We start from the raw sequence: 19545 nt of genomic DNA, 5'->3' as shown, positions 1-19545 counted from the left end.
CTGCAGTGAGGCAAACATCCAGCCAGGGAATAAAATATCTGCCTTCTTGTGGCAGGTAGCCCTAATCGATGAGGTGTGGTTTTGGGCACTTGGGTCTAGAGCTTGTAGAGAGGAGGGGAGAGGGAACCTCTCTCTGTTCTTAAGAATTCTCTTTGAAGAAATATCTGCATTGGACGTGATGACCTCTGGACTAGTTTTGGCCAGTGGGCATGTAGAGGGAAGTGAACTTCTGTTGTCTTTAGGATTGAGACTTAAACTGAAAATTGAGGTAATAGGACAGTTTCCATTCTACTTCTGGTTAAAAGAATTTAGAGATTACTGTCCAAATAGCAAGATGCACAGACAATTTTATACCTGTAGCTATATCTGTAACTTGTGAATGACCTACACTCTGTAATCTTCTCTCTCCACAATAGTGAGAAATACTAAGAACAAAATGAATGCTTAATGAGTCAGTTCATGGAGATTTCAGGATATTTGTTTCTGAGGAAAGTAAGGATGACCAACATAATAAGAGGATTGAGGTTTAATGATTTGGTAAAACAACTGGCCACTTAAGTGGAAAGAAGTATAATTCAAAACTATTGTGTAGATAAGTCAAACTAGTTGGTTAGGTTGGCCAAGTAGATAAAAGCTGAAACTGGGTTTACAGACACCTCCGGTAGAAATCCCTAAACTGTATAGATCAAATATAGATAAAGAAAATGTGTGTATGTATATGTGTATATAAAATATGTGTATGTGCATATACATATATATTTATATAACATATATGTATATATACACACACATAAATATATATTTTTATAGTCACAATATAATGGTTGGAGAAAGAGATGACAGATGATGGGGTTACCTTGAATATATTTTAAGAGTTCACAAGAATAAATAGCACAGCTGAGGGAGAATGCTTTGGAACAAGAAACAGTAATTTTCCTTAATTTCTGGAGCAGATATAGAGGTGAATAGAAAGTATATTTATCAATTCATTAGTTAGCTTTTTTTGAAGTAGAAAATAACCTTAAAGATTCAATATAATTTTGTACCAGAATCTATGGTTGATAGTATGATAAGTCATTTTAAAGTTATATATTTAATTTTGACTAGAATTAATCAGCAATATAATATTTTCAAAATACAGTAGCATTTAATTTAGTGTACAGTATTGCTTTATATGAATAAAAAGACTAAAGCTTAATAGTGTCTAAGATTTTTAAAAATAACTTTGGAGCTTATGAAAGTGATACATATTCATTCTTAAAACTTTGGAGAATAACTGAGAAGTACAAAGAAGACAAACATACTTAATCTAATCATAGTAGATAACCACTGAGATATACCAAATTGCTTTTTGTTTATTGGCACATTTTTTTCCACAAGTTTTAAAAAACTGGGCTCAGAACTTTCTTTGATCTATATTTAATCAGATCACTTATTTTTCTGTTAAAACGAATAAGAATTCTCTTTCATGGCTAGACTTTATCTGTATGAGATTATGTCCAATATAATCAGAAATCTGGTAATCTCAAACTTTATTTGTAGACTATATTTTTTTGTAATTTTTTGAGCCTTAGGCAGTTGTTAAGAATTTAAGGCACAGAAGAGAGATAAGGAAAGTTAGCTGGCACATAGGAAAGAAATATTTTAATACTTAAATCTGTTCTCAGTTGCAGCCCAGAACTGCTTATGGCAATTAATTTAATGTGGACCTCAATATTTCATTTTATAAATGGGGTGGTGTCTGTCTGACTATGGGGTCAAATGGAAGGAGAGATAGTAATGTGTTTGGCCTGATTTTGGGGGTATACTTTTAGCAAGGTAAGCATTCATAAAGCAGTCCTACTTTGCTAGAAAGCTTGGAGTTTTGAGCCAGAGATTTAAAAGAAGTGTACAGAGTTCTACTAAGTATTGTCAAATATTGTCTTTGGAAAAGTATCTTCATCCTGTTTCTTTCATTATGAAGCCTGTCTTGTAAAGATTGAACACACTGAAAAATAACTTTATAGAAGAAAAACTGTGAATACTATAATCTTAATTGAGAATACTAATTTTTGTGTGTCATGGGAGATTTTGTGAAAAGGGTTAGCCAAAAAGAAGAATATGTTTATCTTTTAAAAGATAATTCAGGCCCATTCAGCCATCATTTGAGCAGACTGGGAGCCTCCCTACACAGCCCAGCAGCCCAGAACTGCCCTGGGGGGACGGCACTCACCTGTGACATAGCACAGTCATCCCTCAACAGAGGACCCGGGGTGCACAGCCTGGAAGAGGGGCCCACTTGCAAGTCTCAGGAGCCATACGCCAATACCAAAGACTTGTGGGTCAGTGGCAGAGACAAACTGTGGCAGGACTGAACTGTAGGATTACACTATTGCAGCAGCTTTAAAACTCTAGGATCATCAGGGAGATTTGACTGTTAGGGCCACCCCCCCTCCCCGACTGCCCAGAAACACGCCCCACATACAGGGCAGGCAACACCAACTACACACGCAAGCTTGGTACACCAATTGGGCCCCACAAGACTCACTCCCCCACTCACCAAAAAGGCTAAGCAGGGGAGATCTGGCTTGTGGAGAACAGGTGGCTCGTGGACGCCACCTGCTGGTTAGTTAGAGAAAGTGTACTCCACGAAGCTGTAGATCTGATAAATTAGAGATAAAGACTTCAATAGGTCTACAAACCCTAAAAGAACCCTATCAAGTTCAGCAAATGCCACGAGGCCAAAAACAACAGAAAATTATAAAGCATATGAAAAAACCAGACGATATGGATAACCCAAGCCCAAGCACCCAAATCAAAAGACCAGAAGAGACACAGCACCTAGAGCAGCTACTCAAAGAACTAAAGATGAACAATGAGACCATAGTACGAGATATGAAGGAAATCAAGAAGACCCTAGAAGAGCATAAAGAAGACATTGCAAGACTAAATAAAAAAATGGATGATCTTATGGAAATTAAAGAAACTGTCGACCAAATTAAAAAGATTCTGGACACTCATAGTACAAGACTAGAGGAAGTTGAACAACGAATCAGTGACCTGGAAGATGACAGAATGGAAAATGAAAGCATAAAAGAAAGAATGGGGAAAAAAATTGAAAAACTCGAAATGGACCTCAGGGATATGATAGATAATATGAAACGTCCGAATATAAGACTCATTGGTGTCCCAGAAGGGGAAGAAAAGGGTAAAGGTCTAGGAAGAGTATTCAAAGAAATTGTTGGGGAAAACTTCCCAAATCTTCTAAACAACATAAATACACAAATCATAAATGCTCAGCGAACTCCAAATAGAATAAATCCAAAAAAACCCACTCCGAGACATATACTGATCACACTGTCAAACATAGAAGAGAAGGAGCAAGTTCTGAAAGCAGCAAGAGAAAAGCAATTCACCACATACAAAGGAAACAGCATAAGACTAAGTAGTGACTACTCAGCAGCCACCATGGAGGTGAGAAGGCAGTGGCACGATATATTTAAAATTCTGAGTGAGAGGAATTTCCAGCCAAGAATACTTTATCCAGCAAAGCTCTCCTTCAAATTTGAGGGAGAGCTTAAATTTTTCACAGACAAAGAAATGCTGAGAGAATTTGCTAACAAGAGACCTGCCCTACTGGAGATACTAAAGGGAGCCCTACAGACAGAGAAACAAAGACAGGACAGAGAGACTTGGAGAAAGGTTCAGTACTAAAGAGATTCGGTATGAGTACAATAAAGGATATTAATAGAGAGAGGGAAAAATATGGCAAACATAATCCAAAGGATAAGATGGCCGATTCAAGAAATGCCTTCACGGTTTTAACGTTGAATGTAAATGGATTAAACTCCCCAATTAAAAGATATAGATTCGCAGAATGGATCAAAAAAAATGAACCATCAATATGTTGCATACAAGAGACTCATCTTAGACACAGGGACACAAAGAAACTGAAAGTGAAAGGATGGAAAAAAATATTTCATGCAAGCTACAGCCAAAAGAAAGCAGGTGTAGCAATATTAATCTCAGATAAAATAGACTTCAAATGCAGGGATGTTCTGAGAGACAAAGAAGGCCACTACATACTAATAAAAGGGGCAATTCAGCAAGAAGAAATAACAATCGTAAATGTCTATGCACCCAATCAAGGTGCCACAAAATACATGAGAGAAACACTGGCAAAACTAAAGGAAGCAATTGATGTTTCCACAATAATTGTGGGAGACTTCAACACATCACTCTCTCCTATAGATAGATCAACCAGACAGAAGACCAATAAGGAAATTGAAAACCTAAACAATCTGATAAATGAATTAGATTTAACAGACATCTACAGGACATTACATCCCAAATCACCAGGATACACATACTTTTCTAGTGCTCACGGAACTTTCTCCAGAATAGATCATATGCTGGGACATAAAACAAGCCTCAATAAATTTAAAAAGATTGAAATTATTCAAAGCACATTCTCTGACCACAATGGAACACAATTAGAAGTCAATAACCATCAGAGACTTACAAAATTCACAAATACCTGGAGGTTAAACAACACACTCCTAAACAATCAGTGGGTTAAAGAAGAAATAGCAAGAGAAATTGCTAAATATATAGAGACGAATGAAAATGAGAACACAACATACCAAAACCTATGGGATGCAGCAAAAGCAGTGCTAAGGGGGAAATTTATAGCACTGAACGCATATATTAAAAAGGAAGAAAGAGCCAAAATCAAAGAACTAATGGATCAACTGAAGAAGCTAGAAAATGAACAGCAAACCAATCCTAAACCAAGTACAAGAAAAGAAATAACAAGGATTAAAGCAGAAATAAATGACATAGAGAACAAAAAAACAATAGAAAGGATAAATATCACCAAAAGTTGGTTCTTTGAGAAGATCAACAAGATTGACAAGCCCCTAGCTAGACTGACAAAATCAAAAAGAGAGAAGACCCATATAAACAAAATAATGAATGAAAAAGGTGACATAACTGCAGATCCTGAAGAAATTAAAAAAATTATAAGAGGATATTATGAACAACTGTATGGCAACAAACTGGATAATGTAGAAGAAATGGACAATTTCCTGGAAACATATGAACAACCTAGACTGACCAGAGAAGAAATAGAAGACCTCAACCAACCCATCACAAGCAAAGAGATCCAATCAGTCATCAAAAATCTTCCCACAAATAAATGCCCAGGGCCAGATGGCTTCACAGGGGAATTCTACCAAACTTTCCAGAAAGAACTGACACCAATCTTACTCAAACTCTTTCAAAACATTGAAAAAAATGGAACACTACCTAACTCATTTTATGAAGCTAACATCAATCTAATACCAAAACCAGGCAAAGATGCTACAAGAAAGGAAAACTACCGGCCAATCTCCCTAATGAATATAGATGCAAAAATCCTCAACAAAATACTTGCAAATCGAATCCAAAGACACATTAAAAAAATCATACACCATGACCAAGTGGGGTTCATTCCAGGCATGCAAGGATGGTTCAACATAAGAAAAACAATCAATGTATTACAACACATTAAAAACTCGAAAGGGAAAAATCAATTGATCATCTCAATAGATGCTGAAAAAGCATTTGACAAAATCCAACATCCCTTTTTGATAAAAACACTTCAAAAGGTAGGAATTGAAGGAAACTTCCTCAACATGATAAAGAGCATATATGAAAAACCCACAGCCAGCATAGTACTCAATGGTGAGAGACTGAAAGCCTTCCCTCTAAGATCAGGAACAAGACAAGGATGCCCGCTGTCACCACTGTTATTCAACATTGTGCTGGAAGTGCTAGCCAGGGCAATCCGGCAAGACAAAGAAATAAAAGGCATCCAAGTTGGAAAAGAAGAAGTAAAACTGTCATTGTTTGCAGATGATACGATCTTATATCTAGAAAACCCTGAGAAATCAACGATACACCTACTAGAGCTAATAAACAAATTTAGCAAAGTAGCGGGATACAAGATTAATGCACATAAGTCAGTAATGTTTCTATATGCTAGAAATGAACAAACTGAAGAGACACTCAAGAAAAAGATACCATTTTCAATAGCAACTAAAAAAATCAAGTACCTAGGAATAAACTTAACCAAAGATGTAAAAGACCTATACAAAGAAAACTACATAACTCTACTAAAAGAAATAGAAGGGGACCTTAAAAGATGGAAAAATATTCCATGTTCATGGATAGGAAGGCTAAATGTCATTAAGATGTCAATTCTACCCAAACTCATCTACAGATTCAATGCAATAAAAAAAAAAAAAAAAAAAAAAAAAAAGATAATTCAGGCTTTATTTGGAGAAAGACTCAACATCCTTATACTAAATCTTCAATAACTGGCACAAATAGAATGGGGGAGAAAAAACGGAAGTGTGCTTTATCACATGCGATGGTTAAGTTCATGTGTCAACTTGGCTAGGTTGTTGTATCCAAGTGTTTGGTCAAGCAAGCCCTTCCCTCATTGTTACTGTGAGGCTATTTCCTGGACTTAAATCATTAGTCAGTTGATTGTATCTATAGCTGATGACATCTAAAATCTACAGAGGAGATGGCTTCAGCAATGAGAGAAGTCTCATCCCATCAGTTGAAGGTCTTAAAAGGAGAAGTGATGATTTCAGCAGTCAGAAGAATTTCTCTCTCTACTTCAGCCAGCCAGCTTCTGGGGAATTCTTGAAGCCTTCATCGGAGGCCTGCCCTATAGAATTTGGACTTGCCAATCCCGTGGTCGTGTGAGCTAATATTTACATACATACATATGTCTGTATAGCTCTCCTATCGATTCTGTTTCCTTGGAGAACGCCCGCTAATACATCACTTAATAATTGTTCCAAAATAAGTTTGGCTTCTAATTCGTTTTTTTTTCAAATGGCTATTAGATGGCTGTCCTGATAGAATTGACGACATGCAAAACAGTCTGTATTGTTAAAAAAGTGCTGGAAAAGTTTAACCTGCAGTGGCAGAGCAAAGAAAGTCCTATTTAAGCTAATACACTGCAGTTAACTACATGTAAATACCAGAATGTGCACATATTGTATAAAAATAATTACCAAATGTTTCGGGGGTGGAGAGTCTATTTCTTCTCATATGAATTTATGCAGTTGTTAAATTATGTTTCTTTGGAGTCATAACAGTTTATTTCATTAAGGTGTTTACTGGATAAATATTGACACAAAGATTTTCATCAACTTGAAAGAGGTATTATTTATTCCATGAAATGTGTTGGGAGTCTCTTGCAATAGACATCCTCTTTTTTTTTTTTTTGTATGGTGGATTTTTTCCCCTTTTGGCTCAGTAGACTCCGTTATTTTAAACGGCTTCAATAGATCTGGTGTTTTGCATGCATAGAAGCCGTGAGTTTTATTTGTAAGCCCAGCCACCAACCAGGGTCTCCAGAGTCTTGGGTGCCACACTTTCTCTCAATGTGCCACAAAAGCCGCAGTGCTTATAAGAACTATATAGAGGGAGAGAACCATCTGATTTCTGAGAGAAACTGAAGCCATAAACTAATAATTTTGTTTTGCATCATTTCTACACGATGCAAGCGCACGGTGGATTTTTATTTTGAAATGTGCTGTGGTTATAAAGATCCATCGTAAATCCTCCCAGCTGTAAGGTGGGTCGTGAGAGTCCAGATGTCTGTCTGGTTTATGACATGGGCAAATGGCAATTGTGCTTGAGGTTACAATGTAACCTCACTCTGCACATGCTTTTGGAGTCATAAACTGAAGGTTCTTGTAAATGTATCTCAGCCAATGTATGTGGACAATGCACAAACAATATTTTAGTGAAGACCAAAGTGAAGAAGCAGGGTAACATAGCAGAAACGGGGGAGCTGGCATTCCTGGGTTTGAATATCAGCTCTGCCCTTTACCAGCTAAATGACGTCAGGTGAGCGAGAGCGCCTTAGCTTCCTCATCTGTGTCCTCGTCTGAAAGGGGAGACACCAGTGACTAACGGGGGAAGAGGGTGGTGAAGATGAAATGAAACAACGTGGCCTCCCACATCACCTGGCTTATAATAGCTGCTTTTTTTTTTCTTTTAAATTTTTAAATATTTTTTGGAATATTTTTTTTCTTTATTTTGGAGTAATAGCTGCTGCTTAATTGTAGTTCTTTCTTTTCTTTCTACAGCTGTTTGACAATTAAGTATGTCATGCTGGGTCGGAGGAACAGTTCATTCAACTCATTACTATATTCTAAAAGTGATTTAGCAGGTTTTTTTTTTTCTTTTTTCTTTTTTAGGATTGTGTACCTTTCATGAAAAGGTTCCTTTTTCCTTATGGAAAAGTACCTTTCCACGTGTTACTTTTTCCTCTTGGAAAAGTAATCTGCATGTTGTTTTGCGCATTTGCTCATTCAGCATTTGTGAATACTTGTTACACATGCCAGCTTTCCTGCCCCCTGGGAGTTTATGTTCTAGTAAGAGAGATGAGAAAATGCTGTAGAATTTTAAGTTCTGTAGGAGATGCGTTCCTGAGACCCTGCATATAAGCCCCCAATGGCAGCATCTGAACCAGATCTGCCCTTAAGACTTAAGAGGTAGCCTCATGTTCTTGTTCTCTGTTTTTCCTTTTTTTTTAAAGTGATGTTTCATTTCTAATGTTTAATCCAACCATGTGTCTGAATCTTTACTTTTCTCTGTTGAGGCATACAGGTTTTGAAGACTATCATAAATTATACGAGACTCCATTTCCTTGACCATTTGAATAGCATTGTTCTCTTTTTGTCTCTATTGTCATATATGTCGTCATATATTCCTTTTACGTCATCAATATGGGGGTGTAGTGCTCCACAGGAGAGCACACGGCAGCTTGGCACAATGAGGTGGCCTGTTGTTTCTGATGGTTTTCCTGATGACTGCTCTTCCTGAAGCTTGTTCTTTTTGCATGAGGCATCCTCTTGACAAATGGAGACTTGAGGAGGGCTGCAATGGTTATGGAACTGTTATTGGGCAATTACATGGAGCATCGCAGTGAGTGGAAATAGGAGCAGCTTCTGCGCACACAGAAGGAGGAAAGATAAATTATATCTGGTGTTTGTTAGAATATTTTTGGCCATGAATTATAGAAACAGAAGCTTAAACTCACAGAGGTTTGTCATATCTAACATGAAATGCAGGCTTAGGAATCTAAGCATTTTGGGCAGGTGCAGCATCTCAGCAGTGTCATCAGAGAACCAGATTCTTTCTGTCTTCCCACTCCTTATTGTCTGTCTTTTGTCTTCATAGTTGTAAAGAGAGCTCTGCACCTCCCAGCAGGTCTTTCCGGGAAAGGTGGAAGGGGACTGGTTTATGACATGAGAGCAAAATTTCTCAGAGCCCTCTCTCTCTCTTGCATCTCACTGGTCAAAACTGTGTTACATGGCCCTTCCTAGCTGCAAGAGAGTCTTGGGAAACAAATCACCTTAGACTGGCATATTGCTGCCCAGAACAAAATCAAGGTTGTAAACATTAGGTTAACAAATAGCCATGACTGCCACAGCTGAGAATTTCATTTTTGTCACCTCTAATGACTTTAGTCTTAGATTTTATCATTTGATGAGTATTAGTTGCCATTTCACTCATTCATTTACTGAACAAACATTATTTAAATGTATTAGACCTCGTGATACCCCATTCCCAATTTAATACAGCTAAACCTCAAATTACGGCTGCATGAAGGAAAAATATTTGAGTATGGATGTAAGCTAATGGAAGTTGCTCTTAGCTCATGAAGTAAATTGCTAGAACTATAGTTTTCAAGTTGAAAACAACTGAATTTTGTTTAGCTGACCTCTATCATGTAACTCATTTGTAATTATTACCAATACACTCCCTTCTCTGACCCTTGATCCTTTCACCAATAAATTTGGAATCCTGCCTCATAGGGCTGAGGTACTCTGGTTTCCCCACAATACTCCCTGTTCCAGCTTTTATGTGCTTATCCATTAAGTCAGACAAATTTCCTTCTCACAATTTGGCATTGTTTCTTTATTGGAAAGGAAACAGATTGTTTTTGGGCAGGACAAATTGAAAAAGAAAATAGAAAACCATGGACTACTTTCTTTTTTTTTAAATCTTCTCATCTCATGTCAAGATTTAATGTTGGATCCTGTGCATGTTCTGCTCAAATTTGTCCTTGCCCCTGGTTCACCTTTGCTTCAGGCTTCACACAGCTTTACACACAGTCTTTCCCCAGACAGTGATATATATCCTGCTTTTTATTTTATGTCCAGGGTCAAGTTTATAGTAGTAATGTATGGCAGGGTCAGTAAGACAAATTCCAAGGCTGAGAAGATTATTTTGTATGTGACTTTCCAGCATATTGTGAAAGCTGAGTGCTAGCCTCACGTGGCTCCTCTTGTCTCTTTCAAATTATAAGCAAAATTAGCAGGTATAATCCATGAAATATGCATATGTTGGCTGTTTCCTAGTGAGAGATCACTAACCTAGCATAAGCAGGTTACAGCTTTGATAGTTTATATCTGTGGACCCAAAGCTTGCACCAATAAAAGAGCTGCTTCTTTTTGTTTGTTTGTTTGTTTTATTTTTATTTTTTATTTTTGTTTCTCTTTTTTGTTGTTGTTTATTTTTTGTTTGTTTTTTAATGGTTCCCACTCCTATCTCTAAAGAAAGATTTTTTTTTCATGAAACAGGTCACATTGATATTAATGTCATCCATTTCCCCATTTATATTAATCAAAGACTTATTTAACTGCCAAAAAATTCTGACAAGCATGAGATAACTGATGTTTCTTTGTTGATATCATTTAATTCAGAGCAGACATACTTGAAATAATGATTAAAAAGAAATTTCATTGCAGGTAAATATATATCCTTTTGAAAACTTTTAATTATGGAAAATTTAAATTATACATAAAAAAGTAGAGCAAATATTACAGTGAATCTTCATGTATTCGTCATTTACCTACAACAAACTTCTGGCCACTTCTGTTTCGTCTGTTATTTCTCCCCATCAACAATGGACTGTTTTAAAGCAAATCCTAGATATCATATCATTTCTGGATGGCCAGTGGTGGACTGAAGATCTACAAGGGGCCCCATCCCACTGGTTACCGTATGCCATGGAGAGTGATTTGGTTCAGGCATGGACGTTGACCCATGTTTTCATGTAAATCTATCAATCTGTTTTGGCTTTCTTTTGTTAACAGAGCTTACCTGCACCTGTGACTTCAGAATGTGGAATGGGCAGCTAGGACTCTAGGTCCTAACTATTCTACATTGGCAGTAAACTGGCCAAAGTAATGCTGGCTGAAATTGAAGTGACTGAAAGCAGGATAGAAGAGGTCCCAGATGCTGGTTTGCTTTGGGGTGTCCATGTGGAGTTGGCTTTGGTTTGAAAGAAAGAGGTTCTGGAGATAAGTATGGCCAAGAAGGGTGATACTCAGTGTGCTGGTTTGGATGTATTATGTCCCCCAAAACTCCCATGTACTTTGATGCAGTCTTGTGGGGCAGACGTATTAGTGTTGATTAGGTTGGGACCTATTGGTTCAGTGTTTCCATGGAGATGTGATTCAGTCACCTGTGAGTGAGACCTTTCATTGGATTATTTCCATGGAGGTGTTGCCCCATCCATTCAGGGTGGGTCTTTATTGGATCATTGGAATACTTTAAAAAGAGCCACACAGGCCCAGACACAGAGAACAACTGAGAGTGACATTTTGAAGAAGAGCTGCAGCTAAGAGAGGACAAAACGCCCCAAGAGCAACATTTTGGAGAATGCCATTTTGAAACACAACCTGGGAGCAAGCAGACACCAGCCATGTGCCTTCCCAGCTAACAGAGGTTTTCTGGACGCCAGTGGCCATCCTTTAGTGAAGGTACCCTGTTGTTGAGGCCTTACCTTGGACACTTTATGGCCTTAAGACTATAACTTGTAACCAAATAAACCCTCTTTATAAAAGCCAATCCGTTTCTGGTATTTTGCAGAAAGGCAGCATTAGCAAACTGGAACATTCAACCTTGGCTGTTTGCAGGATTCATACTTCCTTCTGTCAAATGTTATAAGAATCTCTCATTGAAAGTTTAAAAAGGATTTTTATTGTCTGAAAAGAAGGCAGCAACCGAAACAAATACAAACTAGTGTGGGAATCCCCATTCAATGTATGTGATAGTGATTGCTCTGGAGTGTTATCTCTTTGAATTTATGCATTGCCAGTCATTTCAAATCCTTGGAGTTTTTTGGGTTAGAGATCACAGTCGTTGTTTCTGAATCTATATATCATTATCCCCATTAGAAATTAAATTACTTTACAGATTGAACCTAAAATATCAGGGTCAGAGTCAAAATTACATTCTTGTGGACATTATTCTATTGGTCATTTTAATTATATCTGGCTCAATATAGTTTATAGTAGTAGATGATTAACTTGTATTAAACTTTAGAGCATTTACTTGCTTATTTGGGCTTGTGTGTATGAGGTTAAAATATTAACATAATTTAATCTACATCAACATAATTTTGAGCAGAAAATTCATCTTTAGTATTTGTTAGTGATTAGTAGGTTTGTGTGTCAGTTATTGAAAGTAATATATGTAAAATAAAATCAGAGGGTTCCTATTTTTATTTAATTCCCTTTATATATTTTTCCTAAACCAAAGTCTTAGCTAAGAAAAATAGAGCCCATATAAATGTGGTTTATTGGCTTGGACAATTAAAAAACAAATTCAACAAAAGGAGATAGCAACTTACAGTTCCATTACATTCCTTTTTATTCTCCACAGCCAGTAGAACCTCTCCACCTCATTTTGAGGGGAGTTTTTACATTTGCTTCTTCATTCATACTTTGACCTCATGGAATTAAACAGAATGTTTGGAAATATGTCATTGGGAAAGATGTAATATTACATATTTTAATTCTAATTATGAAAAGCTTTCACTTATTTTAATCCATTTCCCTTTTGATTTTAGCCATTTACTTCTCAGAAATTAAATCATTGGAATCAAAATCTTCAAAGTGTTTTGTTATGATAGAAGTGAAGAAATGTGTTAAGTCCAATTTTAAAAGATTTCCACTTGTTTAACATTATAAGTGAAACCACAACATGATGAGATTAGGGCATATCTTAAAAATTTGCATTTGCCACTTTCTATTACTAATGGATAGTTTTGTTTCTTTTTTTTCCCCAACAGGAAAAGATACTTTCTCTATGATATGGAATCCTGAAATATGATCTTTCTTTAGAAAGGTAGGTGTATGTACTTTAAAAAAATGAATTTGTGACTTTTAAAAAATTTTATCTACAACCCAGAGTACTTTATTGAGAAGCAATTTTGAATTGCATGCCATTTTGAATTGAATGAAAACCTCAGCTTCAGCTTTCTAAATTCAACATTTGGGTTTGCCATGTTTTTTAAAGAATGACTATTTTGAGAGAATAGTTGATGTCTACAGCAGTCAGTGCATGTAATGTGTAATAAGTGAATGTCTCTCAGTAGATACATATTTGTTGAAATAGATTACTTTCAACTCTTCTTGAGGAAACATGTTCTTCTTTTTCCAGTGAGTGACATCTTTCTAGGAAGCCCAGAGAGTTTGGAAGTACAGAGTTGTCTGTGGCCTATAAAAGTTGCCATATCTTCAGTTTTTTTTGCAAGATTCATTTTCCAGAGTATTGGTTATGATTGGATTGATACATTATCAGGTATAACAAGGTTGTCGGGATTCTTAGGTTTATTCAATCTTTTTGTAATCTAAATAGACTCGCCAAGAGGTTTCTAAATTTCATGGACAGGGCTCCTAGTGTAAAGTTGCTTTTGTTTTCATTCAGTACCTTTTAGTCTATAATATGAACAGACACTTGCTAGTACTCCTGTCCTAAAAAGCATGCTCAGGAATGTTGATTCTGATTAGAGCGGTATGTCCAGAAAAATGCCTGCAGGAACTGGGAGTTCTCTAAGACGTGATTGCTGTGGTGGGTCTCATGGGACTGATGCTCCAAATCTCAGGGTTCCCTAAGGTTTGGGGTGTTCTAAATCTAGAGTGAAACCTGACCTTGGGCCATCATCCTTCAATGTTTCCCCACAGTCTGCTCTCAGATTGTGAGATTTGGGCTCTTAGGTCATTTCCAGGCAGAGAACTTATGATGTAGAAACATTCCTTCCCCATTTTATTATCATGGTTTTGTGACTCTGATGGGACTGTTTCCTCATTCTTCTGTCAGTGTCAGAAAAGTGACTTTTTACCTCCAACTTTCAGTCGCATGTCCACCACCTGGCTATCTCCAACTTGGGAATGACTTGTTCATTTCTCCGACAGAGTTCCCAAAGTAGTTACCCATATTACTTATATAACATCACCTACCTCTAGATAGTAAAAAGGGAACGTTATGACACGTATTAGATTATTGGAAATCCAGTGTGGAGAGCCAACACGTATCCTGACATCTGAGTTGCAAATAGAGAAGTTGAAGCTGAGATGCAATATTTGGCCTACTTATGATAAACTGAAATACCAGTGTGAATTCAGCATTTGGACATAAGCACAAGATTGCATTTGTAAATAAAGACACCAGACAGAGAGAATGCAACTAAAATGCTTCAAAATTGGACTTTAAATATCTGCTGTATGAAGATTATTTATAGTGCAGTGACTGCAAAATTATTAAGTAAATTTCTAATGTTGCTTTTTTATTTTTTTGCTTAGATTATTTCTTCAGAATGTGGCTTCAAAAATAACAGAGAAACAGGAATTAATCACAGGAAGAGAGTGAGGATAATTTTTGATAAAATGTTAATAGGAAGAGAGCTGATGAGCACAATATAAATGCTGAGTCATGGAAATACACTTTAAGGAGATCTAAATGGTTAGATCTTGATCTTCTTTGAAGCTAGAATGATAATTGGATTTAGCGGCAGCATAAATAATTTATAATGTAATATACTTCTGTTAACATATATACGTTGAAAAAGAACTAGGAAAGCTGCTTTTTTCTCATTTCTGCAACACTGATCCAGAGCCCGTGTTGTGAAAAAAGACCTCTGTATCTGCAAGATAGCTGGATACTTAGGAGCCCCGTGTTTAGGAGGAGATTCCTAACCTGTGTGGGTCACAGCACCCAGGAGGATGTGGAGTATGGTACGAGATCCTGGAGTCCCACAGGCAAACCAAGAAGATCCCATCTATCGACTAAATAATGACTCCTAAAGACGTGTATATGACTGTAGGACAAATCTGTATAGCTGCTGCTGTTATATTCGTAGAAATATCTATGAATATAAAGTGTTACTGACTTAAAAGGAGCTTTTTACCATAATGTATATTCTTAATTGACAAGAATTAAAGCACAACCACTATTATAAACAATTAATAATCAGTTTTGACATTAAAAATGTGTCCTCAAAATCAGAGAGGTTGAGAAGTATTGCTCTAGAACAGAGAGAACATATATGAATCAGGTTAGGATTGAGCCTGAATGATGCTGAATGGGTAAAGGAAAGAAATACCCACATGTATGTTTTATTAGATATTGGATTGCGTTATTGGGGGTAATGGAGGAACTTCCTTCTAAAAGATTTTACACAGTCCATTCCCATACATACTGGATCGGTTACATACTGTCTGGAAGCCTAGACCTGCACCATTTAATACTATAGTTAGTAGCCACCTGTTGCTGTTTAAATTTATATTTAAAATTTAAAAATCTACTTTTATCAGTCACACTAGCCGCAATTCAAATGCTCAGGGTCCACAGGTGACTAGAGGCTACATGTTGGTTGGTACAGATAGAGAACATTTTCCTCATCACGGAAAGTTCTTTTAGCTGGGACTGATTGACGCTTCTGGGACTACTCCATTATACTTTCAGTAGTTTTGCCCCTGGGATCCAGGCTTTGAATGGAGATGGCCCTGGCTGACGTGGAAAAGAAAACTGTTCTCCTCATAATCCTCTTCCAGTTTCCTTCCCTCTCATGACAGCCCACATCCCTTGACATGTGCCATTTTGAGTCATTAATATTTTGTCAAATGTGTAGTAGACATTTATCATGTTTTGGGCTGCATAACATCTGAATCCTTTTCCTGAGTTCAGGGAAATCCTTCACTGTTGGATGGGTTAGAGTGCCCTGTTCCTTCAAACTTCCCAAATAGCAGTGCCCACCTGGTGGTTTTTCTGCCTTCTGCCAGCTATGGAGAGCACAAGACTTAAGATCTCCCAAAACCTGGGACTGTGACTCTGGAGTGAGTGATTCAAAGAAGCGGAAGAAGGTTTAGAATTCTGTCCATCGTCAGTGGTGCAGAGCCAGCTGTGGTGACAGGTGTTGAGCAGCTTAGGCAGGAGAACATAACAGAGCCTACTGCTTGAGAAGGAAAGAGGAATGCTAAGGAAAACAGGTTCGTTTCCCATCATGTATGTGAGGAGCCCAGACTAGCTTCTCCTCTTCAACTGACATCACTTCCATGTGGAATAATAACAGAATAATTAAAAAAAAAAAAATCAAGAGAAACCAGACAGCAGAGATTCCTTAAATTGTAACACAAATAAGATATCCCAATATTCTCTAATGGAAAGGAATAACCTTTAATGAAAGAATATGAATGTCAGTATTGCAAATGCTCCACCTTGGATAATAATGGAACAGCTCTTTTTTATAATTCTTTGTTTATAATTCTCTCTTACACTCACAATCAAAACTGTTGCCTGTGAACCATCATCCTATAGGCTGGCCGGATTGATCTGCCTGTTTTGTTTGTTTTCCAGAACAAATAGACTATGGCATATTGTTTTAGGTTATGTTTTGGGTTCTTTAGCATATTGTCTGTTCTTCCTGTTTGCTGTTTTCCCTTTTTGGCACTTACAGCAGCTGCTGTGGATCACCTTTGTTGTCTGTCATCGTGCATGTTGTCCTTGTTGGAATTCCATATATATGGCGCCTTCAGGGAATCCTCCATCCCAAGCATGATTTCTCTCATCCTTGAGAGAAAACCTTTGTGGACTCTTTTTTCACATTCCAATGTAAGTGTGAGAGGCTTGCTTGGCTGTGGGACCATCAGTCCCTGGGACAGAAATTTCCAGGCATGTATGATAACTTGGACTCAGCTGTCCATAGAAGGCTGATGCTCTCGGGAAGCACCTGCCCCACCAGGGAGACGTATGGAGCAGCCCCCAGTTGTACCTAGGTGAGCCACATGACTTGTTCTCGCCAATAGAATGTGAGCACAAGTGATGCATGTCATATGTGGGGCGAGGCTTTTAAACCCCGTACTCTTTCTCCTTCCTCTGGTTAAGTGTAGGTGACTATCGGGACTTAATGGGTGGTAGGGAGACAGGATTGAGGAAACCTGCATCTTGATTCATCGCATGGAGGAGGACTCTTCACTAACATGGAACACCTATGGGTTCCCGAAGAGAAAATCTCTAATGGTCGTGTTTGCAGTCTCTTCTCAGTAACAACTCTATACCATGAAAGATGGAGCATAAATATATAAGTATGTGAGTGAGAGCAAGAAATTAACTTCTTTGTGTTGAGCTTTGTTATTTCCCTATATTTCCTTGTATTGCATATAAACAGACCTAAGAGTTACAAGAGAGTTCAGAAGAGAGTTCAACGACTCATTGGAAAAATAATGAGCCAGTTTATAAAGTATAGACTCCGCATTTTGAGTGAGTTTTTAATCCTCTTTGGTCACCATGAAGGTAATGGTGACTGAGTATCCAAAGTCTGTGACTAATTTTCGCTTTATGAATGTATAGGAAGTCAACCTTTTCCATGCTTTAAGGATTTTGTGTGTGTGTGTGTAGGCTGTAGAGGTGGGCAATGAAGGTGGAAAGAGGGAAAGGATTATATGAAATAAACTTAGATTAAAACAGAGAGAAAGTATTTGATGCTTATTCAAAAGTCTCATATATGTTCGTTCAAGATATTACTCATTTTGCTTTTGGCGTGATGTGTAAATGCTCACTTGGCAGAAATGAGGTGTTAGGGGTTTAAAGTTTCTGCTTTTTAGTTTACTGTATATTAACTAATAAAATGTCCCTCTTCTAAAATGTGGAAATAGCAACTGTGCACTTGTGAAGTTATTAAGAGGCTTTATGCATGCTGAAATTGTTTTGAGTCCCTTGGGGAAAAGTACCTAATAAACACAAACTGCTACTTAGCAGTTTATTTCTGCTAACTTAGTTAGTACACCTCCATGTTTTTTCTCTCTTAATAATGCCAGAGCATTTAAAAAGGGATATGTAGTATCTTGAGCAAAAGCATAACATTTTTAGTATGAGCACTATGTAACCTGAGCCAAAGGATTTACTCTCTCCTGCCATGTTCTCTACAGTTTATAGGTGTTTTACCAAGAAAGATGATTGTGGACAAATCATCAAAGAAACACCTGGCTCTCTTTTCATCTCAATTATGAAGGTGATGATATTGAAGTCTAGGACTTGCTTTTGTAGGAACCCCATAGCCATCCCTGCTGTTTCCAGTTCTCATCAGAACTGTGTACTTCTTAACACCCTGGCATATTCTTTGTGTCACGGCATAGAGTATATGTCAAACTTTTGGTCTTAGGACCTCTTTAAACTCCTAAAAATTATTCAGGGTTCTAACAGCTTTTGTTTATCTTTTTTGTTATTATAATGTTATTATGATATTTTCCAGATTAGAAAGTAGAGTGGGGATATTTAAATATTTATTTATTAATTTATTTCACAATAAAAATAAACCCATTATATGTTAACATAAGTAACAATTTTTTAATGAAAATTTATGACATTTTTTTAAAACAATACAAATTTGGTGAGATAAATGACACTGTTGCTTATTTTTGTAAATCTTTTTAATGTTTGGCTTGATAGAAGACATTAAGATTCTCCTGTTTGCTTCTGCGTTCAGTCTATTGCAATATTCAACATGATGAAGCCTCCGGAAAACTCCTACTTGTGAGAGAATGAGAGTGAAAAAGGACAAATAATGTCTCAGTATTATTATGGAAATAGTTTTGACCTCCTGGAGTCCCTGAAATGGTTGTGGGCATTATACTCTTTGAGAACGGCTGTGCTACAGTAAATCCCTAAAGGTTTTCTTCAGAGTACTGTATCTTGTTTTGTCCTGTTTATCCTTTTGCACCAGAAAACCCTCTTCCCATCCAGTGAGTGCATAATAAATCAAAGGTGAGAAAAAATTGCATAATTATTCTTAAAAGAATCTCTTTTATTTCTGTCTACAAGGAGCTACATCAGCTAATTAACCAAAATGGAAGCACTTAAAATATCATTGTATGTATCTATATGTATTTCTGTAAGTGAGAAGCATATTTAGGGTTTGATAATTAGGATTATGACCTTTTATATTTGTAATGAGAAGTTGAGTAGTGGGCAATTCCAAAATATTAGGAAATATATTTATCAGACAGTGATTTCTGTTTAACAAACCAATGACATTCAACAATAAGTAATTCTTTTTTGCTTATGCATCTGCTGTTTGGCTGGGGATTTGGTTTATCTGGGCTGAGCTCCATTGGGCTTGGCTCCAAGCTGTGATTTGGGTTCAGGGTTGCTCCATGTCTCTCTCCTGAGACTTGCACAGGGCATGTTCTTCTGGGATGGGAGAAG

General features: G+C 37.1%; 1 protein-coding gene across 4 annotated transcripts in view; it reads left to right on the top strand.

Annotated features, from left to right (window-relative positions):
* PLCB4 (phospholipase C beta 4) overlaps window positions 1-19545 on the top strand; it is a 488707-nt gene that overhangs the window by 105040 nt on the left and 364122 nt on the right. For 3 of the 4 annotated variants that reach the window (XM_037811320.1, XM_037811319.1, XM_037811321.1), the window contains exon 2: window positions 13133-13188. The exons of the other annotated variant lie outside the window; for it this stretch is intronic. The gene's annotated coding sequence lies outside the window, so the exon portion shown is untranslated. The remainder of the gene's footprint in view (window positions 1-13132; window positions 13189-19545) is intronic. 4 annotated transcript variants of the gene reach the window in all.

The sequence above is a fragment of the Choloepus didactylus genome, chromosome 19 (genome assembly GCF_015220235.1).
Source record: "Choloepus didactylus isolate mChoDid1 chromosome 19, mChoDid1.pri, whole genome shotgun sequence".
NCBI lineage: Eukaryota > Metazoa > Chordata > Mammalia > Pilosa > Megalonychidae > Choloepus > Choloepus didactylus.
The sequence above is the reverse complement of the archived record's forward strand: the minus strand, read 5'-3'. Positions and strand labels throughout refer to the sequence as shown.